Source organism: Rattus norvegicus, chromosome 18, assembly GCF_036323735.1.
Source record: "Rattus norvegicus strain BN/NHsdMcwi chromosome 18, GRCr8, whole genome shotgun sequence".
Classification (NCBI taxonomy): domain Eukaryota; kingdom Metazoa; phylum Chordata; class Mammalia; order Rodentia; family Muridae; genus Rattus; species Rattus norvegicus.
Genome location: NC_086036.1, coordinates 69,743,569 through 69,769,963, shown reverse-complemented (window position 1 = coordinate 69,769,963; position 26,395 = coordinate 69,743,569). Strand labels below are relative to the sequence as shown.

The 26,395-nt window shown below is 46.8% G+C and overlaps 1 long non-coding RNA gene across 2 annotated transcripts; it reads left to right on the top strand.

Annotated features, from left to right (window-relative positions):
* Positions 1-482: 482 nt before the first annotated feature.
* Positions 483-24,109, top strand: LOC134483051 (uncharacterized). Of its 2 annotated transcripts, none has more exons than XR_010059885.1 (3): positions 483-854; positions 1,112-1,221; positions 22,320-24,109. It is a non-coding gene; the product is annotated as an uncharacterized LOC134483051 (long non-coding RNA). The 2 variants fall into 2 exon arrangements; XR_010059884.1 differs by having other exon boundaries at positions 22,253-24,109.
* Positions 24,110-26,395: the final 2,286 nt, after the last annotated feature.

Here is a 26,395-nt window from a genome sequence, read left to right as displayed (position 1 = left end):
CAGGAATTAAAAATTACTTCAATTGTTTCCTCAGTGTGCTAATTTGGAGCGAGAGTCTATTATAGCCTGGAGCTGGGCCAAGGGCTAGGGAAACTGAGGTCACCGTTCATAGGTTATTTCTTCTCTGGTGAAATGAGCCGATTCAAACCAGATTAGATTTATATTCAAGGCAGGTTTATTGGGAAGCTGCTCTTGGGTGAGTTCACTGGCCCCAAGGATTGAGGCCAGGGGCGTGCGTCACCATGAGGAGAGGGAGGGAAGAAATAGAAAGGAAAGGGCATTTGGACAGAGAGGGAAGAAAGGAGGGAGAGAGGGAGAGAAGGAGAGAGGGAGAGATGGGGGAGGAAGAGGAGGAGGAAGAGGAGGAGAAGGAGGGGAGTAGGAGGAGGAGTAAGAGGAGGAGGAGAAGGAGGGGGAGGAGGAGGAGGAGGAAGAAGAGGAGGAGGAGGAGGAGGAGAAGGAGGGGGAAGAGGAGGAGGAGGAGTAGGAGTGGCCAAATGTGTCTGGATTATATAGGAAGGAACCTCTGGGTTAAAGACAGCCTAGCCCCCCGGGGCTGGAAAATTTAGGGTTGGCCACAGGGTATGCCTGGTACGGACTGAAGGATATTGGGAAAACCTGGAGGCCAGGCTTGTTTTGATATATAAAATATGCACCTCAGTCTCTTGTCCTGGGTCAGAAACCAAACAACCACAGTCCGTAGAAGAGACTCTAGCTTCTACAAAGCTGGCATTTCCTTGTAACCTCCATAGCAGAGAAAAGCGGGAAAATCCCAGACAAGAACCATCAATACAGAAGGCTGTGTCACTCCATGACGGCAATGGTGGCTCAGAGGTTTGGAGAAGCTGTGTGAGGTGAGTAAGAAAGTGGGCTGTGCCTTCCTGTGGCTATGTGCTGACTCCCTCCCTCACAAACTGTTTTCTGCCTCTTAGGGGCAAGCATAAGCTGGGTCCGTTTGGCTGGTGAGACTCAGAAGGGAAAAGAACACTGGGCTGTTGCATACAGGGATGTAGGGGACTGAATCCCTGGAACTGAGGGCTTAGGGTGAAAGAGAAGCCCCCACCACCTAGGACATTCTTGCTCACTGGCTATCAATGTCTTTTTCTGATAGGTGAAAGACCCCCGGAGAGGACCTTTCCCTCAGGAGGAGTCCCAAGCGCCCAATGACCGAGCCGAGTCCACTCGGATGCAATCAGCAAGAGGGTTTATTGGAAAACACAGGTACCTGTGGGCACACAGTCTCTTCGGAGGACTTGCGCGCCCAGCAGCTCCAGCATGGGGCTTTTATAGGGATTGGGGAAGCAGAAGCGGGCGTACAGAAGAAGATGCATAGTTACGGGGATTGGTGGATTCAAACGAGGCACATAGACATGTTCACATATGATTGGCTATTTCACATGATGAGGTAATAAGGTATAGCTACACACATTGGCAGGTTTGGGGCGTCCTGGATGTCGGGGGCTGGGGGCTTATCTCTTCCTGCCAGGTGGCCTGTGAGTCAGATCCGGTACTCCTGGTCTGTTCTGCATTCCTTTCCTTATCTTTATGGCTTGCCAGTCCTGCCTAGACAGTGTTTCCTGTGCTCCTTTATCTTTATGGCCTGCTAGTCCTGGCTGTAGGGCTTAGCCCTCGGTCTGTGGCCTTTTGGGGTTTATTCTTTTAATTTTGTATCTGTGGCCTTTTGGGGTTTATTCTTTTAATTTTGTATCTCCAAACCTAGAATTCGTATAATTCTCCTTTCATAGGTAAAGTTGGGCAAAGCCCCCAACAGCTGCTTCTGACTTGGGAGAGTTGAGATAAATTCTTTCTTCCCTTCCTCTCTCCCTCCCTCACTTCCTTGCTCCCTCTCGCCAGCTGTCCTCTCGTTCATTCAGTAACTGTTGATGGAGTGCTATACAGCAGGCACAGTGAGAGTGAAAGAGCGTAAACGGGGAGCCGAGTCTCTCACTCCAATCGTGGGATGGGGTGCCCCCAGGAATCACGAGTAGCCATCTTGATGTAACAGCAGGAGGTAGCTTTTATTAATGAGATCCCGGGTCTTAGCGGGATCCCGGGTCGACACGTATCCCACACAGGAGACAGAGGAATCGACCCCGAGCTTCCAAACTCGGGGGGGGGGGGGTTATATAGGGGCATTCACGCGGTTACACATGATTGGTCAATTCAAATGGTGCACAGTTACTTTCGGCGCGAAATTACATCAGCAAGGTGTACGTGCTCTCTAGCAGCTCGGCAGGCAGGTAGGGTGGCTCATCTCACTCAGGGGGGTGAAGGAAGGGGAGGGGTGGCTACAGATGATCAATGTCCTTGGGGCTGATAGCTGGTTTGGCAAGTCCTATCTCTGGCTCTCCCTCAGGCACGTCCAGCCCTGCACATCCGGACTCTGACAATGAGTAACCTTTTTAAAACTCTAGTTCTACAAGAGCACAGTCGGTGAAGGGATCAATAAGATCCTGCCTTCGAGAAACTTGCACCGCATTACAGTACACCCCAACTTTTTCCACCCCACAGTACCCCCCCCCCCGAAGATGATGGAATGTGCATCACAGATCACAATGAATAGGAAGGCCACGCTGGCTACGAGGACTAGCCCAGAGCCTTTTCTTGATGCTGGTCCCCCACCGATCAGTCCCAAGGATAAAAGGATCAATAGCATAGAAAGCCATTTGCAGCCAAGGAAGTCAATTACAGGCAGGGTTCTGAGACGATTTCTACTTAAGAGTCCTGGAGAGTGAAATAGCCAGGCACCAGAACCTGTAAGCACAAGACCTTAAAGGAACAAGAATGCTTTAAGCCATGACTGAAAACAAGCAAAAAAAAAAAAAAAAAACAAAAAACAAAAAACAAAAACAAAACAAAACAAAAAAAACAAAACAGAAAACAAAAAAACCAGGAAGCAAATTCCTATCATTCCTTCGACAAAGAGGCTTGACTCTGCGCTCCCACACCTTGAATGAGACTTGCTATGGATTTAACCACAGCTGCAGCAGCCAGCTTTGAACATGCAGGGGCTGAGCCTGACTCTTACCCCTAACAATTTGCTTTTTTAACTCAGCTTGCTTCTCAGCACCGAGGCAAGGGGCTTCTGGGAAGCACTCAACACTCATCCATGCCCAGACCCAGAAATTCAAATGATTTGACACCCTGAAAGAGAACTCAGGTGAGAGAAAGAAGACAGGCTCTCCTCTCCCATGTTTTTGAGAAGGAAGATCTGAGGCACATTCCACAGGGCTCCTCAAAGATGCTGAGCTAGACAGGGCCTCAGATGTTCACAGCAGGGACCAGCTCAATTATTTTCCCAGTTTTATTGTTTGATTCTGTTGCCCGCGATTCTGTATGACAATAAGCCACCTGTCCACAGAATGTGTGCCAGCTCGGCTTTCTGGGGAGAATGCAGATGTTCTAACACATGCAGATTATTTTGCTAAGACAAACGCCAATCCACGGAAATCACCCCCATATTTTACACCACAGTAATGCTATGGGCTTGATTTGTTTCATAATCTAGTCTCAACTCAAATCATCCCCATATTTAAAGGGCCCACAAGAGCTGCTCCAACAAAGCTTGCAAATGGGAAGTCTTCAAACAACTGAAATGTTCTCTCCAGTAGTTCCAAAAGTCAGAAGTCTTAAGACCAAGTTGTTGAACCAGCCCTGCTCCCTCTGAGAACTTGAGTAGATTCTTCCCTAATTTCCCCGTCTTCTGGTGGTAGCTGGCAACTGTAAGCACTCCTAGGCCTGCCACTGTCATCGCAAGTCTCTGCCTTCTGCTTCACAGGGTTGCCCTTCCATGGATCTCCAGGTCGCCACCTTCATCTACATTGTGTCCAGGTGCACCCCCTTATAGAAGGACACTATTCACGGCAGATTACAGCCAACCCTGAGGATGTCGTCTTAACATGATTATCTGCAAATGCAGAGTGCCCGGAAAGAATGCTCACACTGGGGACAGTGCCTACATTGGGGAGGACGCTCACACTGGGGAGGGTGCTCGAAGTAGAAAAGGCATTTGCTCCCATTGAAATTATGAGTCACACTTGTCATGGGAAGTTGATTTTTTTCCCAGCACTCCTACTGAAAAATTAACTTATGATGACATCACTCGTCTAGCTCCATTTATCCCCACCTCTATAAAGGGGCTAAGCACATTTGTTCAATGTCAGGGACTTAGAATCAGTGGCATAATTCTCCTGGCAGGATAAGGCAGCTGGTAGGCTCAAATGGTTAACTCTCGTCACAATTTCACACAGTGGTCTCACTGGCTAGGTTCCTTGAATTGAATTTATGTATTACCTCATTCTAAAGTGGAATGATCTCACCTGACCCACAATCGGGTTGGTAGTCACTTCCTGGCTTTTGACTAAGTTTTTTGTTACGCTGCAAGCTTTATTAGTATGCTTGTGTACTTTGTGTATGTGTGTGTATGTGTGTGCTTGCATGTACATGTACACAGGCACACACACATGCACACATAAAGACCAGAGGACAAGATTAGGTGTCATTCCTCAGAAACTGTCTACCTTTTTGTCTTTTGTTTTTGAGTCAGAGTCTCTTACTAGATGTGAAGTCAGTGGGCAGCCAGTATGCTCCAGGGATCCACATGCCCCTGCCTCTGCCCCTGCCTCTGCCTCTGCCTCTGCCTCTGACCCTGCCCCTGCCCTTGCCCCTGCCCCTGCCCCTGCCCCTGCCCCTGCCCCTGCCTCTGCCTCTGCCTCTGCCCCTGCCTCTGCCTCTGCCCCTCTGCCCCTCTGCCTCTGCCTCTGCCTCTGCCCCTCTGCCCCTCTGCCTCTGTCCCTGCCTCTGCCTCTGCCTCTGCCCCTGACCCTGACCCTGACCCTGACTCTGCCTCTGCCTCTGCCTCTGCCTCTGCCTCTGCCTCTGCCTCTGCCTCTGCCTCTGCCCCTGATCCTGACCCTGACCCTGCCTCTGTCTCTGCCCCTCTGCCCCTCCGCCTCTGCCCCTCTGCCCCTCTGCCCCTCTGCCCCTCTGCCCCTCTGCCCCTCTGCCCCTCTGCCCCTCTGTCCCTGCCTCTGCCTCTGCCTCTGTCTCTGCCCCTGCCCCTGCCCCTGCCTCTGCCCCTGACCCTGCCTCTGCCTCTGTCTCTGCCCCTCTGCCTCTCTGCCCCTCTGCCTCTCTGCCTCTCTGCCCCTCTGCCCCTCTGCCTCTGCCTCTGCCTCTGTCTCTGCCCCTGCCCCTGACCCTGCCTCTGTCCCTGACCCTGCCTCTGCCTCTGTCTCTGCCCCTGACCCTGACCCTGCCTCTGCCTCTGCCTCTGCCCCTGCCTCTGCCCCTGCCTCTGCCTCTGCCCCTCTGCCCCTCTGCCCCTCTGCCCCTCTGCCTCTGTCCCTGCCTCTGCCTCTGCCTCTGTCTCTGCCCCTGACCCTGACCCTGCCTCTGCCCCTGACCCTGCCTCTGTCTCTGCCCCTCTGCCCCTCTGCCCCTCTGCCCCTCTGCCCCTCTGCCCCTCTGCCCCTCTGCCCCTCTGCCCCTCTGCCCCTCTGCCTCTGTCCCTGCCTCTGCCTCTGCCTCTGTCTCTGCCCCTGACCCTGACCCTGCCTCTGTCCCTGACCCTGCCTCTGTCTCTGTCTCTGCCCCTGACCCTGACCCTGCCTCTGTCTCTGCCTCTCTGCCCCTCTGCCCCTCTGCCCCTGCCTCTGCCCCTGCCTCTGCCCCTGCCTCTGTCTCTGCCCCTCTGCCCCTCTGCCCCTCTGCCTCTGCCTCTGCCTCTGCCTCTGCCCCTCTGCCCCTCTGCCCCTCTGCCCCTCTGCCTCTGCCTCTGCCCCTCTGCCTCTGTCCCTGCCTCTGCCTCTGCCTCTGTCTCTGCCCCTGACCCTGACCCTGCCTCTGTCCCTGACCCTGCCTCTGCCTCTGTCTCTGCCTCTCTGCCCCTCTGCCCCTCTGCCCCTCTGCCCCTCTGCCCCTCTGCCTCTGTACCTGCCTCTGCCTCTGTCTCTGCCTCTCTGCCCCACTGCCCCTCTGCCCCTCTGCCCCTCTGCCCCTCTGCCTCTGTCCCTGCCTCTGCCTCTGCCTCTGTCTCTGCCCCTGACCCTGACCCTGCCTCTGCCTCTGTCCCTGCCTCTGCCTCTGCCTCTGCCTCTGCCTCTGTCTCTGCCTCTCTGCCTCTGCCTCTGTCTCTGCCTCTCTGCCTCTGCCTCTGCCTCTGCCTCTGCCCCTGACCCTGCCTCTGCCTCTGTCTCTGCCCCTCTGCCTCTCTGCCCCTCTGCCTCTCTGCCCCTCTGCCTCTCTGCCTCTCTGCCCCTCTGCCTCTGCCTCTGCCCCTCTGCCCCTCTGCCCCTGCCTCTGTCTCCCCAGCACTGAGGTTATGAGCACATATCACCACATCTGGCTTTCTTAAGGTGGACATTCATTATTCACCGTCACTGTTGCCATGAGAAATTTACAGATGAGAAAGAAAACAGACCAAGAAGGCTGATTCTATTAGGAATGTGGAAGGAAAGGCAGGGACATAGCAGAGAGTCAGGGTGAATATGATTAAAGGTCATTATATGAATTCCATTAGTGGCTTTCACATCACTGTGACCAAAATACACTGAGGAAAATTTGGCTCATGGTTTCAGAGGATTTCAGTAGACCATGGCAGAGAAGGCTTGATGTGGGAGCAACATACGATGCCAGGCAAGTGTGGCAGCCTCTGTAACCCACCACTTGGATGGGTGGCAAGTCTAACAGAACTGGAATGCTTTGGCTTCGAATGAGAGACTTTGCCTTAAAGTAGTGAGTGACAAAAGAAGCCACTCCACATAGCTCTCTGGCTTCCTTGTGCATGAGCACACATGTGTTCACACACCCATGCAAAACACAACATGTAGGCAAACACTGCACATAATATACAGAGAGGGGGAGAGGAGGAGGCACATCATATTATTTATAAAACATGAAACCTTATGAGATTTTTTTTTAAAAAGGAGGGGTAGAGGGGAAGAGCAGTTGTGGGTTGATGTCATTATGCAGGAAGGCAGGTACAGGATAGAACAAGGCCTGTCATTGGACGAGAAGGAAGGATGGGTGGGAGAAAAGTTTTAGAAGGAGGAGAAGGAGCCAGAGTGAAGGGGAAGCTGGGAAAACATAGCTGCAGATGTTAAGATTCTTCTCTGAGGGGGGCAGACACGCCTGGGAAACCAGAGGAGACTACTCTCTGCCCACATTTCTGACTCTAGAGGAAAACGCCTAGCGCCATCTGGGCTCCTGGAGAAGGAGAGGCAGGCCCTTCTGGTTGTTACCCTCATGGAAAGCTGATACTTAGCCCTGAAGAGCAACTTCATGCCGGAGACCAAAGGTAAGACCAACTTTTCTGCTCCAAGTGACCTGCCTGGTGGACTTAGGACACACACCCACAGGAACAGCTGAAAGCCAGTGGACAGGAAAGACTACACACCTGAAAGCAGAACACTCTGTCCCCATAACTGACTGAAAGAAAACAGGAAAACAGGTCTACAGCACTCATTACACACGGGCCTTAGGACGATCAACCACTGTCAGAAATAGCAGAACAAGGTAACACCAGAGACAACCTGATGACAAGAGGCAAGCACATGAACCCAAGCAACAGAAACCAAGACTACATGGCATCATCGGAGCCCAATTCTCCCACCAAAGCAAACACTGAATATTCAAACACACCAGAAAAGCAAGATCTAGATTTAAAATCACATTTGATCATGATGATAGAGGACTTTAAGAAAGACATAAAGAACTCCCTTAGAGAAATGCAGGAAAACACAAGTAAACAAGTAGAAGCCCTTAGAGAGGAAACACAAAAATCCCTGAAAGAATTACAGGAAAACACAATCAAACAGGTGAAGGAATTGAAAATGGAAATAGAAACAATAAAGAAAGCACAAAGGAAAACAACCCTGGATATAGAAAACCAAAGGAAGAGACAAGAAGCCTTAGATACAAGCATCACCAACATAATACAAGAGATAGAAGAGAGAATCTCAGGAGCAGAAGATTCCATAGAAATCATCGACACAATGGTCAAAGATAATGTAAAACGGAAAGGTCTACTGGCCTAAAACATAAGGAAATCCAGGACACAATGAGATCAAACCTAAGGATAATAGGTATAGAAGAGAGTGAAGACTCCCAACTCAAAGGACCAGTAAATATCTTCAATGAAATCATAGAAGAAAACTTCCCTAACCTAAAGAAAGAGATGCCCATAAACATACAAGAAGCCTACACAACTCCAAATAGATTGGACCAGAAAAGAAACTCCTCCTGTCACATAATAGTCAAAACACCAAACGCACAAAACAAAGAAAGAATATTAAAAGCAGTAAGGGAAGAAGGTCAAGTAACATATAAAGGCAGACCTATCAGAATTACACCAGACTTCTCGCCAGAGACTATGAAAGCAAGAAGATCCTGGACAGATGTCATACAGACACTAAGAGAACACAAATGCCAGCCCAGGTTACTGTATCCAGCAAAACTCAATTAACATGGATGGAGAAACCAAGATACTCCATGACAAAACCAAATTTATACAATATCTTTCTACAAATCCAGCCCTACAAAGGATAAATGGTAAAGCCCAACACAAGGAGGCAAGTTAAACCCTAGAAAAAGCAAGAAACTAATCGTTTGCAACAAAACAAAGACAAGCACATAAAACATAATCTCACATCCAAATATGAATATAACGGGAAGCAATAATCACTATTCCTTAATATCTCTCAACATCAATGGACTCAATTCCCCAATAAAAAGACACAGATTAACAAACTGGACACTTAATGAGGACCCTGCATTCTGCTGCCTACAGGAAACACACCTCAGTGACAAAGACAGACACTACCTCAGAGTAAAAGGCTGGAAAACAACTTTCCAAGCAAATGTTCTGAAGAAGCAAGCTGGAGTAGACATTCTAATATCAAATAAAATCAATTTTCAACCAAAAGTAATCAAAAAAGATAAGGAAGGACACTTCATATTCATCAAAGGAAAAATCCACCAAGATGAACTCTCAATCCTAAATATCTATGCTCCAAATACAAGGGCACCTACATACTTAAAAGAAACCTTACTAAAGCTCAAAACACACATCGCACCTCACACAATAATAGTAGGAGATTTCAACACCCCACTCTCATCAATGGACAGATAATGGAAACAGAAATTAAACAGAGACATAGACAGAGAGAAGTCATGAACCAAATGGACTTAACAGATATTTATAGAACATTCTATCCTAAAACAAAAGGATATACCTTCTTCTCACCACCTCATGGTACTTTCTCCAAAATTGACCATATAATCAGTCATAAAACAGGCCTCAACAGATACAGAAAGATAGAAATAATCCCATGCATCCTATCAGACCACCACGGGCTAAAGCTGGTCTTCAATAACAATAAGGAAATAACGCCCACATATACATGGAAATTGAACAATGCTCTTCTCAGTGATAACCTGGTCAAGGAAGAAATGAAGAAAGAAATTAAAGACTTATTAGAATTTAATGAAAATGAAGGTACAGCATACCCAAACTTATGGGACACAATGAAAGTTGTGCTAAGAGGAAAACTCATAGCGCTGAGTGCCTGCAGAAAGAAACAGGAGAGAGAGTACATCAGCAGCTTGACAGCACACCTAAAGCTCTAGAACAAAAAGAAGTAGATACACCCAGGAGGAGTAGAAGGCAGGAAATAATCAAACTCAGAGCTGAAATCAACCAAGTAGAAACAAAAAGGACCATAGAAAGAATCAACAGAACCAAAAGTTGGTTCTTTGAGAAAATCAACAAGATAGATAAACCCTTAGCCAGACTAACCAGAGGTCACAGAGTGTGTATCCAAATTAACAAAATCAGAAATGAAAAGGGAGACATAACAACAGAATCAGAGGAAATTCAAGAAATCATCAGATCCTACTACAAAAGCCTATATTAAACAAAACTTGAAAATCTGGAGGAAATGGACAATTTCCTTGACAGAAAACAGGTACTGAAGTTAAATCAGGAACAAATAAATCATCTAAACAACCCCATAACTCCTAAAGAAATAGAAGCAGTCATTAAAAGTCTCCCAACCAAAAAGAGCCCAGGTCCAGATAGGTTCAGTGCAGGATTCTCTCAGACCTTCATAGAAGACCTCATACCAATACTGTCCAAACTATTCCACAAAATTGAAACAAATGCAGCACTACCGAATTCCTTCTATGAAGCCACAATTACTCTTTATACCTAAACCACACAAAGACCAAACAAAGAAAGAGAACTTCAGACCAATTTCGCTTATGAATACCGATATGCAAAGATACTCAATAAAATTCTTGCAAACCAAATCCAAGAGCACATCAAAACAATCATCCACCATGATCAAGTAGGCTTCATTCCAGGGATGCAGGGATGGTTTAATATACAGAAAACCATCAACATAATCCACTATATAAACAAACTGAAAGAACAAAAACCACATGATCATTTCATTAGATGCTGAAAAGCATTTGACAAAATTCAACACCCTTTCATGATAAAAGTCCTGGAAAGAAAGGAATTCAAGGCCCACACCTAAACATAGTAAAAGTCATATACTGTAAACCAGTCGCTAACATTAAACTAAATAGAGAGAAACTTGAAGCAATCCCACTAAAACCAGGAACTAGACAAGGCTGCCCACTCTCTCCCTACTTATTCAATATAGTTCTTGAAGTCCTAGCCAGAGCAATCAGACAACGAAAGGAGATCAAAGAGATACAGATTAGAAAGGAAGAAGTCAAAATATCACTATTTGCAGATGATATGATAGTATATTTAAGTGATCCCATAAGTTCCACCAGAGAACTACTAAAGCTGATAAACAACTTCAGCAAAGTGGCTGGGTATAAAATTAACTCAAATAAATCAGTAGCCTTCCTCTACACAAAAGAGAAACAAGCCGAGAAAGAAATTAGGGAAACGACACCCTTCATAATAGACCCAAATAATATAAAGTACCTCGGTGTGACTTTAACCAAGCAAGTAAAAGATCTGTACAATAAGAACTTCAAGACTCTGAAGAAAGAAATTGAAGAAGATCTCAGAAGATGGAACGATCTCCCATGCTCATGGGTTGGCAAGATTAATATAGTAAAAATGGCCATTTTACCAAAAGCGATCTACAGATTCAATGCAATCCCCATCAAAATACCAATCCAATTCTTCAGAGAGTTAGACAGAACAATTTGCAAATTCATCTGGAATAACAAAAAACCCAGGATAGCTAAAACTATCCTCAACAATAAAAGGACTTCTGGGGGAATCACTATCCCTGAACTCAAGCAGTATTACAGAGCAATAGTGATAAAAACTGCATGGTATTGGTACAGAGACAGACAGATAGACCAATGGAATAGAATTGAAGACCCAGAAATGAACCCACACACCTATGGTCACTTGATTTTTGACAAAGGAGCCAAAACCATCCAATGAAAAAAAAGGTAGCATTTTCAGCAAATGGTACTGGTTCAGCTGGAGGGCAACATGTAGAAGAACGCAGATCAATCCATTCTTATCACCCTGTACAAAACTTAAGTCCAAGTGGATCAAGGACCTCCACATCAAACCAGATACACTCAAACTAATAGAAGAAAAAGGGGAAGAATCTCGAACACATGGGCACTGGAGAAAATTTCCTGAACAAAACACCAATGGCTTATGCTCTAAGATCAAGAATCGACAAATGGGATCTCATAAAACTACAAAGTTTCTGTAAGGCAAAGGACACTGTGGTTAGGACAAAACGGCAACCAACAGATTGGGAAAAGATCTTTACCAATCCTACAACTGATAGAGGGCTTATATCCAAAATATACAAAGAATTCACGAAGTTAGACTGCGGGGAGACAAATAACCCTATTTTAAAAAAATGGGCTCAGAGCTAAACAAAGAATTCACAGCTGAGGAATGCTGAATGGCTGAGAAACACCTAAAGAAATGTTCAACATCTTTAGTCATAAGGGAAATGCAAATCAAGACAACCCTGAGATTTCACCTCACACCAGTCAGAATGGCTAAGATCAAAAACTCCGGTGACAGCAGATGCTGGTGATGATGTCGAGAAAGAGGAACACTCCTCCATTGTTGGTGGGATTGCAGACTGGTACAACCATTCTGGAAATCAGTTTGGAGGTTCCTCAGAAAATTGGACATTGTACTACCTGAGGACCCAGCTATACCTCTCTTGGGCATACACCCAAAAGATGTTCCAACATTTAACAAAGACACATGCTCCACTATGTTCATAGCAGCCTTATTTATAATAGCCAGAAGCTGGAAAGAACCCAGATGCCCTTCAACAGAGGAATGGATATAGAAAATGTGGTACATCTACACAATGGAATATTACTCAGCTATCAAAAACAATGACTTTATGAAATTCACAGGCAAATGGATGGAACTGGAAAATATCATCCTGAGTGAAGTAACCCAATCACAGAAAAACACACATGGTATGCACTCATTGATAAGTAGATATTAGCCCAAATGCTTGAAGTACCCTAGATGCACAGAACACATGAAACTCAAGAAGGATGACCAAAATGCAGATGTTTCACTCCTTCTTTAAAAGGGGAACAAGAATACCCTTGGGAGGGGATAGAGAGGCAAAGTTTAGAACAGAGGCAGAAGGAACACCCATTCAGAGCCTGCCCCACATGTGGCCCATACATATACAGCCACCAAACTAGATAAGATGGATGAAGCAAAGAAGTGCAGGCTGACAGGAACTGGATGTAGATCTCTCCTGAGAGGCACAGCCAGAATATGGCAAATACATAGGTGAATGCCAGCAGCAAGCCACTGAACTGAGAATGGGACCCCCGTTGAAGGAATCAGAGAAAGGACGGAAAGAGCTGAAGAGGCTTGAGACCCCATGTCCTCTGCCACAAGGCAATAAATATTATTTATAAAAAAGTTAACTTGAAATGGATCAAAGGCCAAAATATGAGAAGTAAAATGGTAAAAGTCTTAAAAGAAAAAGCCAAAGACCAGCGTTTTTGCAACCTTAATTTTAGCAGTGATCTCTCGGCTATTACAGCAAAAACACAAGTAATAAAATGGAAAAAATATATAAATTGAATTATGTCAGCATTTAAAACTTTTGCATGTTCAAAAGGCATTGTCATAAAAATGAAAAAGGTAGCCCAGAGGATGGGAGAGAATATATGCAGTTCATATGTGTGATAGAGGTCTAGTGTTAGAATACATAATAACTCTTCTAATTTATTACAAAAACAAATTGGGGCTAGAGAGACAGCTCAATGGTTAAGAGCATTGACTGCTCTTCCAGGGGTCCTGAGTTCAAATCCCAGCAACCACATGGTGGCTCACAACCATCTGTAATGAGATCTGATGCCCTCTTCTGGTGTGTCTGAAGACAGTGGCAGTGTGCTCACATACATAAAATAAATCTTGAAAAAAAAGTTGATGTCTTAAACTTAAGACTATAAAAGAATTTAAACAAATACATCTCTAAAGAAGATACATAGATGACCAAATAACCAAGAAACATCAAAAGATCTCAAAATCATTAAAATCAGGGAAATGCTAATCAAAATCACATCTTCACTATACTAGAGTTAATATAACAGGTTTTTAAAAATATAGATTCTGGGCAGATGACTCAGTCAGTAAAGAGCTCGACACACACACTTACAGACTCACAAATAGACTCAGAGACTCTCTCTCTCACACACACACACACTCAGAGACTCACACACACACTCAGAGACTCACACACACACACACACACTCGGAGACTCACACACACAGACTCACACACACACACACACACACACATACTCACATACTTACACTCACACACCAAACCCACACTCACATAGTGTAGAGAAAATCTCTTGTGTCCTGTATAGATGCAACACCTGTCAATTAAAACCGATTGTCCAGTAGCTGAGGCAGGAAATAGAAGATGGGACATCCCACGGGGAGAGAGATTTCTGGGATAGAACCAGGCACCAGGCACAGGATTGAGGCCCCAGGAAGAGGAAGGAGAATGTGCGTGGAACCTGAGCAGAGGTAACCTGCCACATGAGAGAATTTAGATTAGAATAAATGGGATATTCAGTTATGATCTTATCGGGGAACAGTCAAAGCTTGTGGCCTAGGTATTTGTAAATATATTTGTGTTACAGAGTTGTTATTTCTGGGAACTTAGAGCCAGGCAAAGGGGGAGGGGGGGCTTGCATTTAACACACACACGCGCGCGCGCGCGTACACACACACACACACACACACACACACACACACACACACACACACACACACAGGGCATGGAGTGTGAAGTGGCAATGGGGAATTAGCCGGACCAAGAAAACAGGGGTGATGTTTCCCTTGGAGGCAGCTAGGAGAGAGTGCGGAGAGAGAAGGGCGCCTCCACAGTCAGAAAGTGAACGTACAGCCAGCGCCTCAGGAAGGCAGGTTGCTGCTCTCCTGTAAGGAGCACCTTGAGTTACAAGTTAACAAGGTTCCAACAAACACCTCTTTAAAGGCCAGATGCTTCCTGCTTTTGCGGGGAAATCTCCGTCCTCCCCGCCAGCCCCTACCCCCACCCACACACACGTACACACACTGACCCTGGCCCCCTGCCCTGCAGAACAAAGTCTTTCTTGTGAGAATTCCAAGGGTAGCCTGGAAATCCTAAACCTTTTTGGGGTTGGAAGAGTGGCTCTCCACAGGCAGACGGCTGGCAGGAGCGCTGCTGCCCTCCCCTGGTCAATCAGTGAACGGCTGTCATTTTATCCCTCTGACCTAGGCCATAGGCCATCTACTTGCTGGTCTGTGACCAAGGCAGCCGCCCTGGCTGTGTATGCTGGGCAGGTCTGAGGCTTTCAGAGGCTAAGGTGCGCCTTCTATGAGGGTAGAGGCTCTTTGCTCTCGCTTGTTTTCCTTTCACACACCAGCACCTCGCACCTTCCATTCCCCAGATGCAGTCGACTCCTAGGCCTGTTTGACCCTGCAGACACTTTCTTCCCACAGCTTGAAAATCAAGTTTACTGCTCATTGTCAACAATGAGCCATTGCTAGCCTCTTCCGTGCTGTTTCCCATCCACTTATATAAGTGCGATCATACATTGATGGTCTTTCCGTATGTTTTACTTTTCCTAACATCACGCCTTCATCGATAACGTTTTATAAAATATTTTTAAAGAATCTAAGGAGCTTTTTGGTCAGAAACCAAAATTCACCCAGAATGTTCAGAAATACACCCTTTTCTCTACCCCCTCTGAGTGTTTCTAAGAAACCGAGCCAGCCTGGCGCTGCCAGGAGGCCCATGGGAAGCCCTCTCCGTGACAGGGTTCTGGCTAGTGGCATTGTGTCCCACACCCAGCTGTGGTGGGTGGCCCAGTAAAGATGTGATTTCGGGAGACGTTCCTGGTTTTCAGTAGAGAACTCCATTTTCACACTTACCTATGATCATCTGGACTCTAGAATGGTCCCGTTTACAAACAGGATTATGGGAATGGGCTTTTTTTTCTTGGAATCTCGCACTGGTGAGTGGGGAGGACCGCGGTGGGAGGGGGGACGGCGGGATCCTGCTGGTCGTATTTCTGACTGCGCATGCCTAGGGCTCCATACAGCAGCTGAGGGCTGAGGGGCTGTGGACGAATGTTATCCTACAGCACTGATTTGAGCACTCGCGGAAATCCCTGCACCTCAGTCATCCAGCGGTACCTGCTGCGCCGGAGTCTGAAGGAAGGAAGAATGTGGGTTCTTCCTCACTTCACTAATGGCTTCCGTGCAGGCCTCCTCAGCCCTCTTCCCTCCAGGGGCTATTCTATCCCTCCATGCTTTCTGGTTGCAGCTTCCCACTCCTGAGGACTGTCCCATTCAGTGCTGAAAGTCCCATGACTTGGGAAAACTTCTCTTTTCTCGTTCTGTTTGGTTCTGGCTCGAAGGACACATGTGCTTGTGTTTGCTGGTGTGCCGCTATGTTTACCTCTGCGTGCAGACGCAGATGCCGGGCGGAGATCAACGTCAGATAACGTTAATCATTCCTCACTTTACCTCTACAAGGTTCTCACTGAACCTAGAGCTAGCCGGTTCAGCTAGACTAGCTGGTCAGTGAGCCCTCAGGATCTGCCTGTTTCTGCGCTAACCCCCAGGACTGTTACAGATTCACTGAATCATATATATCCTCGACCTGTTTGATTTTGTTCTGCTCTGTCCCACCATGTAGCCCAGGGTTGCCTGGAATTCGCAGTCTTTTTATTTTATTTTATTTTATTTTATTTTGCCTCCCAGGGGCTGCTGGGATTGTAGGTGTGTACCACCACACGTAGACAACCCCCTCCCTCTCCCCTCTTCCTTCCTGACTCCCTCATTTCCTTCTTGGTTGATTTATTAGACCAGACATTCAAATGCACCATGTACTTTATGCACCGATTGCATACCCCCATCCTGAAGGTTCACCCAAGGCCTTCACACTTTTTTTTTTCATCTTTATTAACTTGGGTATTTCTTATTTACATTTCAATTGTTATTCCCTTTCCCGGTTTCCAGGCCATCATCCCCCTAACCCCTCCCCCTCCCCTTCTCTATGGGTGTTCCCCTCCCCATCCTCCCCCCATTACCGCCCTCCCCCCAACAATCACATTCACTGGGGGTTCAGTCTTGGCAGGACCAAGGGCTTCCCCTTCCACTGGTGCTCTTACTAGGCTATTCATTGCTACCTATGAGGTTGGAGCCCAGGGTCAGTCCATGTATAGTCTTTGGGTAGTGGCTTAGTCCCTGGACGCTCTAGTTGATTGACATTGTTGTGCCTTCACACTTGTTAAGCATGTACTCTACCACTGAGCTACACTCCCCACCCAAGACATATTCATTTAGGCTGGCCATATGTGAAGACCTGAATAGTCACCGGTTTCTGGTAGCTATCAAATGAGACTGCATACACCGGGAGCCCGGGTTGCAACACAAGTACCCCATATAGTCACTGCTCACGTATAATGATCCAATAAGTCTGTCTCTTTGGAGGCCAGAGAGTATAGGAGCCATGTCAGATAGGATAGAAAGTTGTTGGATAGGAGAGAGATGCAACATGGCTGAAGTCATGCTGACAAAGCCAGGTTCTGTCAGCCCTGGCTGTGGCCAGGGGTTCCCAGCACGAGGAGCTGGTTTGCCTGGTCCACTGTTTAAAGCATCAGAGGGGCCGCAGAGCATGCCTGCTAGATCGAGGCCCTCTCCTGCACCACCAGAAGTTTCCAAAGAATAAAAGCAGACGATAAGTCACAGGGTACAGAGAAGCCAGTCTCTCACTTACATATGTCCTATCGAGCAGAAGCTGCCTCTGGCTGGTACAGCTGTTCTTCCAAACTGCATTCTGCAGCAGCCGAAGAAAGATGCTGGCTTGCACCATTGTGGCTATGTAAGCAGAGTCTTTCCGTGTGTGTTCCCAAACAGGTATCCTTTAAGGAGAGCAACGGTTCTTAACCCAGAGAACCTTCTCAAATGGAAAGAAAGAATGCCAATGGCTTGATTTGTCTCTGAGTCCCCAAAGTCTCAAGATGTAGTTATGGATCACAGAAGGCCAGATCCATAGAGCCTAAAAGTTGGTCATTGAACAAACGAAAGGAAAGAAGGAAGAAAGAAAAAAAGAAAGAAAAGAAAAGGAGGATTTGGCTGCTCCTGGGTATGGGCTGAGGAGAAGGTTTGCTGTAGATATAAGGGTGAGCATAGCCTGAAGTATCTGGAAGGGTCCAGACTGAACCAGGCCATGAGGGAAAGAAGGTGAGAGATAGGAAGGGAGAGGAACCAGGAGACCAAGAGACCAGTGTAGAACAGCTGGGTTGTACAGGGAAGGAAGAGAGCTGGGTCCTAGCCCAGCTCCGGGGCTGGAGAGTTTAGAATAAGGGGCAGGGTATGCCAACCAGGATGTCTCCATAACAGGCCTGGGACATGCTGAGAGTGAGGCTGGCAGACAGCGTCCACTTGGTTAAGTTAATAAGCACCTGGGTCTAGGGACTAACAGTTATCAAGTCACAAGCACCTCACAAAGTAGAAGAGAGGAGGGAAAAGAGAGAAGACTAAAAAAGATCCCTGACTAGATGACACACAGAGAGAGCGTGTGTGCATATCCATGTCACTCTCGCTCCTCCCACGTGTGTGTGTGTGTGTGTGTGTGAGAGAGAGAGAGAGAGAGACAGAGACAGAGACAGAGACAGAGACAGAGACAGAGACAGAGAGGCAGAGAGGCAGAGAGGCAGAGAGGCAGAGAGGCAGAGACAGAGAGAGAGCACATATGTACAGATGTATAGGGTGTGTAGGCAGCCTAAGATTGTGTGTGACTATGAAGACAAGAAACACATACTGGGCATCTTCCTCCACCACTCTTCCCCTCAGTTTTTGAGGCAGAGTTTCTACCTGAACGGGGAGCTCACTGATTCCGCCTGGCCAGCTGCCCAGCAACCTCTCCTTGCCCACCAGCACTGGACGGCAGGTGTGCACCACCAACTTTTTACATGGGCACTAGGAATCCAAGGCTATGCTGTCATGGCAAGAACCTCACTGCACCACCCTGTTGGCAGGAATTCCAGTGTAGACAACCCGTCCCTTCCAGTTGTTGGTACAGGGCCTCACACTTCTCTTGCTCTCTGCCCATTCCTACCAGCAGAACCACTGGAGGGGAAAGGAGGACAAACCAAAGAGGACACAGGGCATATCCATTGGTTAATTGCTTATTTTATTTTACTGTGGTGTGGGGGATTGAACCCTGGACCTAGCATATACTAGGCAAACACGGAGCAAGATCCCTGGGATGCTGGTTGGTTATTTCAAATGGTTGTTTTGTGCCTGCCCATGGCGAGTGTAGAGTGTTACTGGCTAAAAGATTGGGGGCTAGAGAGATGGCTCAGTGGTTAAGAGCACTGACTGCTCTTCCAGAGGTCCTGAGTTCAGTTCCCAGCAAACACATGGTGGCTCACAGCCATCTGTAATGGAATCCAATGCCCTCTTCTGGTGTGTCTGAAGATAGCAACAGTGTACTCAGAGACATACAATAAAAAAAAATAGCATGAACTCCTAGAGCTTTACAGATGGAAGGATCTAGCTCCACATGCAGACATGGTGCATGTAGCCAGACACTGGCCATAGCATGGGCCACGCCTCTGGGAACACTCAGAAATGCAAGACACAAGGAGGAGGAGACTCCTTAGAAATGGTGACCCAGGAGGGTCCTTCCAGCTTTCTGTCCATTGTCGTGCGAGAAGTGAATCACCCGGCCTGTTGGGAGCAGTCTGCCATCGATGCTGGGACATCCAGATGTTACAAGCTTTGGTTTCTCAGACAGAACAAACAGCTTTGATGAACAAGTCCAAATCATATTTAATAATAATAATAATAATAATAATAATAATAATAATAATAATAGTAATAATAACAACAACAATCTCCAAGGGGCTGGTACAATCGCTACTTTTCTTAGATTAATCAACGTCATTGGCTCCAGGAGTAAACACAAAGGTCTTTCGAGATTTTGCAGGCTTTCCTGGGCATATCCCAGCCTTGCCTTGATAATAGTGTCTTCCCTGCATGTTTACTCCAAGATCACAGGAGGAAGCAACGCTCAAAGACAATCGTTTAACTAAACAAGTGACATGTGTATAATACAACATGTCATGTTTGTTCCCCGCAAGATGTGAGATCTCTATTTCGGAAATTGGGTTCATTCACTTAAGTCGTCAATGAACTCTCTGGCTTTTGATTAATGTAATCCACCGCTGAACTGCCCATTGCATAGGTTTTCATTCCCCTCAGAAAAACCCAAGCCCCCTGGGTATGTTCCTCTCAGGTTTATGAGGAACAGTAAATAAAATTTCTCCCTGACATACTTTAATCCAAGCATATTAAAATTTTCGTTTTCCCCTAATGGTGACATGCACGCATATTTTTGTCTTAAACTTGACCTTGGTGTTAGAACTGTCTCAGGGAAGAATGGCAGGCTTTGCACAATTTCCAAACATTATTCTGCCTATCATTCTGACAGACCCGAGCGCAACTAAACTATACAAAGTTGATAGTTACTTGCAATAAAATAGTCTGTCATTCCTAAAGCTTACTGGTGTGTACTTGTAAGGTTTTGTGTGTGTGTGTGTGTGTGTGTGTGTGTGTTTGTGTGTGTGTATGTGTGCGTGTGTTTGTGCACGCGCATGCGCATTAGGGGTGGGGAGTGAGACAGGTTTTCACTATGTAGCTCTGGCTGTCCTAGAACCAGGCCTGTTTCTGCTTCCCGTTGCTGGAATTAAATGTATATGCCTCCAAGCCCAGCTTTTTTCTTTCTATTAAATGTGTTGCTTTTGAATTGGGGCCTACACTAAGGCTGTGTTTCATGTTTTCCTTTCGGGTTCTTGGAGAAATAGACTCCGGTAACGAGTGGCTACCGAGGAAGGACACAGTTCACCCAGACTTCCTCATCTGAGTATCAGTCTGCTGTGGGGGGCTTTCACCTCGTGCTTCGAAGGAAAAAGCTAAGGTGCTGGAAAGGGAACCAGACAGCTAACCAGACTGCCCAGTCAGTGTGCCTGCTGCCCAAGCAGGAGGACGTGAGTTCAGTTCCCTGGTGCCCACATAAAAGGCTGGCTGTAGTATGTGTCTAAAACCCAGGACAAGGGATGCAGCAGGATACATTGGCTTTGAGCCTAGGTGAACCAGTGAGCCCCAGGTTCACTGAGAGGCCCTCAGAGTACAAGGTAGCTCTTCACAGAGGAAGACACCTAGAGTTGACTGACATCTGGTCTCACAAGTCAAGGGGGAGGGGGAAGGAGAGGGGGAGGGGAGGGGGGAGAGGAAGACTATGAATCGGCTAATGATTAAGTGAGAACATAGGCCTTTGGCCATCAAAGTTAGCACCCTTGAGCATGAACGACACCCTTTTGAGAACCAAGCTTCTCCCCTTCTCCAGCAGGTGGCTCTGTCTGCTGCCACCCCTGACAGTCATGTTGGAAAGCTTAGGATCTCCGCCCAGCCCATTTTTGCTGTGCCCAAGGCATGTGCCTCTAGGAGTGTACATATCGGAAATGACATTCCAATTCTCAGATCTGCATTTCGGGAGACATCGAACCATTATCTGGTTAACATTTACAAACTGCTCTAGGAAACTCATTAGCTTGAGAGAAATACGTCTGCAGCAGCCACCCTGCAACAGAAGGCAGGGTGTTAATTATTGACAAGAGATTGCCAATAGACACAATACAGAATTGTTCATAGAGTTTTGGGAATACTGGGTTTAAGAGAATAGAACCCCAGAGCGTGGAAAGCCATCGCATGTCTTGGAAGTGTTTGCAGACGACTTTCAACAAAGGCTCCATGAGAATAGACAACTTGTTAGTCTCAGTCAGTCATGACTATGATGTTTGTTAAAACCTCAGGTGAGGATAGGCCCCTGCCACAGAAGCATAAGGACTTGTGTTCAGTCCTCAGAACACAAGCAAAAGGTCTGGCACAGAGGTGCATGATTGTAAACCCATGCTCAGTAAAGACAGATCCCAGGGGCTGACTTGACAGCCAGCCTGGCCTTCTCAGCTCGATCTCCAGGTCAGTGAGAGAATCCATCTCAGTAAACAAGGTGGATGGCTTCTAAGGTGCCACAGAACATCCTCTGACCTCCTCTACCCACACACACATACGTACAACCACATACATGTGAACATACGCACCCTAACGCACACATATACATTGTGAAAATGACCAGAGAGCATGTGCAAGGTGCCAACATTTTCCATTCAACAAATTAAACTCGTCTTCAAAAGGTGCTCTTGGCAGCCATTTCCACACCACATTCTTGGCGAGCTGATGAGAGCAAGGTGCAGGGCCATTCCAGGGCTGATGGCAGCAGAAAGCATAACAAGATGGTCCTTCACCCTTACCAGGGAAGATGGCAAGCACTTGGTGTTGCTTAATGAATTCTTGGAAGTCCACCTGTTCCAGGAGTCAGGTCATCATTGGCTGTGCTTAACAGAAAAGCAAATTTGAGATGTGTCTCACTGACTTCACCACAGTCATGTGGGCAAGTGGCAGAACCAGTCTCCCACCCCCACCAGATCCGCTCTGTCCCTGAAAAAAATGATGGATGGAAACAGGAGCTTGACAGAAACAGTCCACACTGGGGATTTAGAGAAAGCAAAGAGAGATCATAGGTCGGCATGGACAGCAGAGAATATTAAATGTTTGCCTTGGGGATGTGTGCTTAACTTGCAAATACTAACAACCTTTACATTTCAGACTATCTCTCCACAGAGAATTGAGATGTGTTGGCTTTATCTAGAGCCCACTCACTGGAAGCTCTTCGTGGTTCCTCTGACAGGGTCTCCTGTGAACAAGACCTGCCTCAAAGGAACTATGCACCCGAGGATGACCTTGAACTCCTGACCCTCCTGCCTCTCTTCCCCAAGTAGTGAGGATAAAGGCTTGTGCTGCCATACCAGGCTTAGAACCCAAGATTTTTTCTAAGAACATTTAACACTCAAATGCAGGAAGAAAAGATTCAACAGTGACCAAACTGAAGTGCTCCAGATCCACTAACAAAGCGGCATGCATCATCAGCGAGTGCGTCATTTACAGGTTCTCGTCACAAACCGGTTAAAACAAACTGTCACGAGAGGGACTAGGCAGCCACTGAGGGTGAGCAGGACCCTCCCAGGCATCTACAGCATCACTTCCACAGACAGACATCTTCTTTTCACTGTGGACCAACATCTTTGCATTAATTTTATGACTTGTGAGCGTGGTGATGCACACTCAGTACAGAGAACTCGGGAACCTAAAGAAAACAGAAAGCACAAATATGTCTTCTATATCACTAACTCCAAGTTCTCCCTCACAGCCCATGCTGTCTTCCGACGCACACTTTACTGTTTTAATAAAGTGTAAGAGACAATGGGGAGACATCTCCCTGTTTAATGACTCTTGCCTGGAGTCCCAGGCTTCTCCTCATACAAACTGTCAGAGCTGGATACATCTGCCAGCTCCTCGGTTCTTTCTCTCATCCTCCTTAAGAATGGCTCGTCTTGGGACTCGTCACAGCCTCGGAGACCAGAAAGAGGACTTCAGATCCAGTTTGGCACTTGACCCCGCTCGTCATGGAGAAGATCAAGCTGATCCAGCAGGCCAAGCTGGCTGACATGGCCACCTGCATGAACATCGTGATGGAGCCGGGCGCCGAGCTGTCCAATGAGGAACGCACCTGCTGTCGGTGGCTTACAAGATCGTAAGGACATGGTTGGGGGCCGCAGGTCTGCCTGGAGGGTCATTTCAAGCATTGAGCAAGACCAACACCTCCAACAAGAAATGTCTCCTGTGTCACATATTCTGGAGGTTACATCTGTCTGTGACAACAGGAGTTTTCTTATGCATTCTTCATTTGCTGCTGTGTAAGTTGACAACTTCCTTCCTAATAGAAATGCACTAACACCTCTTGCCTTCATAGCTCTGGTATTCACTTTACCTTGTGATAGAAGTAGTCTGTTGTTGCAGAATACAAGCATTGCTTTGGGCAAATTAAAATGCATGTCCTTTCTTAATCCACTAGAAAGGAGAAACAAAGTACACAAGTCCAAGTCTAAACTTTAGACTTTTCCATGCAGATTTGTGCACATGTGAGGGAGTATCTGGTGTGTCTAGTGATTGTTCTTTAGAGAGTTGGACCATTACATTGTGTGTTTGCTAATCATTGACTGTAGTCCCAAAAAAGCCTCATGAAGATGTTATGCCTTATGTAACAGCAGAGTAACATAAAATAAAACTACATTTTATAAAGAAGAAGAAGAAAATGAAGAAAATGAAGAAGGAGGAGGAGAAGAGGAAGAAGAAGAAGGAGGAGGAGGAGGAGGAGGAAGAGGAGGAGGAGGAGGAGAAGAAGAAGAAGAAGAAGAAGAAGAAGAAGAAGAAGAAGAAGAAGAAGAAGAAGAAGAAGAAGAAGAAGAAGAAGAAGAAGAAAATGAAGAAGGAGGAGGAGGGCCCATCTGTCTCAGTGGTTAAGAGCACTGACTGCTCTTCCAGAGGTCCTGAGTTCAAATCCCTACAACCACATGGTGGCTCACAACCATCTGTAATGAGATCTGATGCCCTCTTCTGGTGTGTCTAAAGACAGCTACAGTGTACATAAATAAATAAATAAATAAATAAATAAATAAATAAATAAATAAATAAATAAGTAAGTAAAATTATTTTAAATATTTAAAAGAATAGCTCATCTCACATACTTCCTCTCTTTCCAGCCTGAAAGCAGGAACCAGGCTTTCCTTGCAGCTATATGTAACACTTAGTGTGGCAGGAACTTGAAACTCTATTTCCTTTATTTATTCAATTGCTGTGTCTAATATTAAGACAGAAGAAAGGTCAAAGCCTTTGGGTTGGCGCTCAAGTTAATAGTCTTCGTGTTAGTCATGTGTCTCACTGCTGGGACAAAATGCTTGAGAGAAACAACTGAATGGAGGAAACGTTTCAGAAGGTTCTGTCTGAGATGGGGTGGGCCCACTTGGTGCCCGAGTGAAGCCCACATCACATTGTCAGTATGAGTGTATAGCTGAGGAGACAAAGAGATAAACGTGCATACCTGATTGGCTTCCTCCTTTGCCCCACTTTGTTCTGTCAGGGATCTCAGTCCATGGGACAGGGCCCCTGACCCCTCTGGAAATGCTCCACAGTCACAGTGGCATATTTTCTAAGCCGTCCCTAATCCAGTCCGTTTGACTAACCATCACAGGTATCTTGTGAGCAAGGGAATGTTCTAGATACAGGAGAGTAAAGATAATCTGGAGTAGCCTCATAAGAAAGGGAATGTGGGCCCGCTTTTGTCAAAACGTCCCTTAGAGAAGAACCATGGTCCAGATGATGTTTCCCTCTCTGACCAGCATTTATTTTCTGAGCACCTCTGACACTGAGGGTTCCAGAACAAACAAAAGAGCAAAATGAATGACGGGGAGACTTTCTTGGCACTATTGCTCTGTGACAAACTATCCCCAAAGTGAAAGACTGGACCTGTCAGCCATTCCATTCCTCCTACATTCCACAACATGCATGAGCCCTGTGGAGACAGCTCCTTGTCTCCCTGCGGTGTCAGTCAAGAGAGCTAGGAGAACTGGGGTCCGTGTGGACCATTCAGCTAGGGTCCTGCTCTGGACCTCAGACACTGCTGTGGGCTGGGTTCCTTCTCTCCTCCAAGGTGATCTCAGTCTTTCAGCTTTGTGTGTGGTGATTAGATTTATGCAGAGGCTGGCCTCCTGCCAGAGTGGAAAAGGAAGGTGTCAGGGACTGCAGAGTGGGCACAACACACTGTCACCACATTCTGACGGGCAAAGCATGTCACAATAGGAACCTACATTGGAGGGCAGTGAGTCCACACAGGGCATGGCTGTGAGGAGCGGGATTCATTGGGTTACCATAGAAATGCAACATCAAATATCAACCCAGGGATGTTAGCCACAATGTCTTCTCTACTGCACATCGTGCAGTCGCACAGGCCCTGTCCCGTCTCCACTGTCTCTGAACGTCATAGATATTCAGTTTCTCATGCCACTTGCTGATCACTGAACAACTCTGAACCAGACTCTAAACCTGTCTGGCAATCTAGCGTTAGCAAGCCAGCATCTGGAGAAAGAAAGAGCCATGGCACCTGCTGTTCAGTGTAGGCCACTGTTTGGAACGCCTGCTGTCGCCAGCTACAGGCTCGGAAGGAGAAAGCCCCACTGTTTTATGTACCTTCTATCACTTCTGCCATCTCTGCCCACATTCTTTCTCTCCCAGGACACTCCAAACACCGTCATCGCTTCATTTCTTGGCGACAGAGTCTCTCAGTTCTCAGAAGGGCTCTTCAGATCCCTCCATGTTTTGATAACCTCTTGTGTTCTCTGTTCTTGTTGATTTTTCCAGTTCCTAAACAGAACGCAGTGTCCCAGGAGTGATGGAGCACAGTGAGGGTTTCCGAACTGCCGTGAGGAAAAGCCTGGGGCTGAGCAGGCTGGTGGGAAGGAGGGACTAAGAAATTTGTTCTTGGAAAAAAGAAGGAGACTTAATATGTTACCCAGGCTAGTCTTGAACTCATGCCTCAAGAGACCTTTCCACTTCATCCTCCCAAATACCTAGGACTTGAAGAGTGCACATTACATGGCACATTGTTGCACATGGATGCAACTCTTTACCAGCGCTGAGGCCCTTCAAGTGACAACAGGTCATCGGTGCATTAGTCAAGAAATTGTTAAGAGTATAGACTGAGTTCGAGTACTTCAATGTAGACTTGGAATGGATGTATAGTGAACTTTAGAAATGAACTCTAAATGTATGGGCTTAGTGTGTGCAGAGGAGAAAAAAAGTTACCTTGGTTGAATAGGAAAGCAGAAGCAGCTTGTGGTGCCCATAGTTTTATTTGTCACATTTTTCACC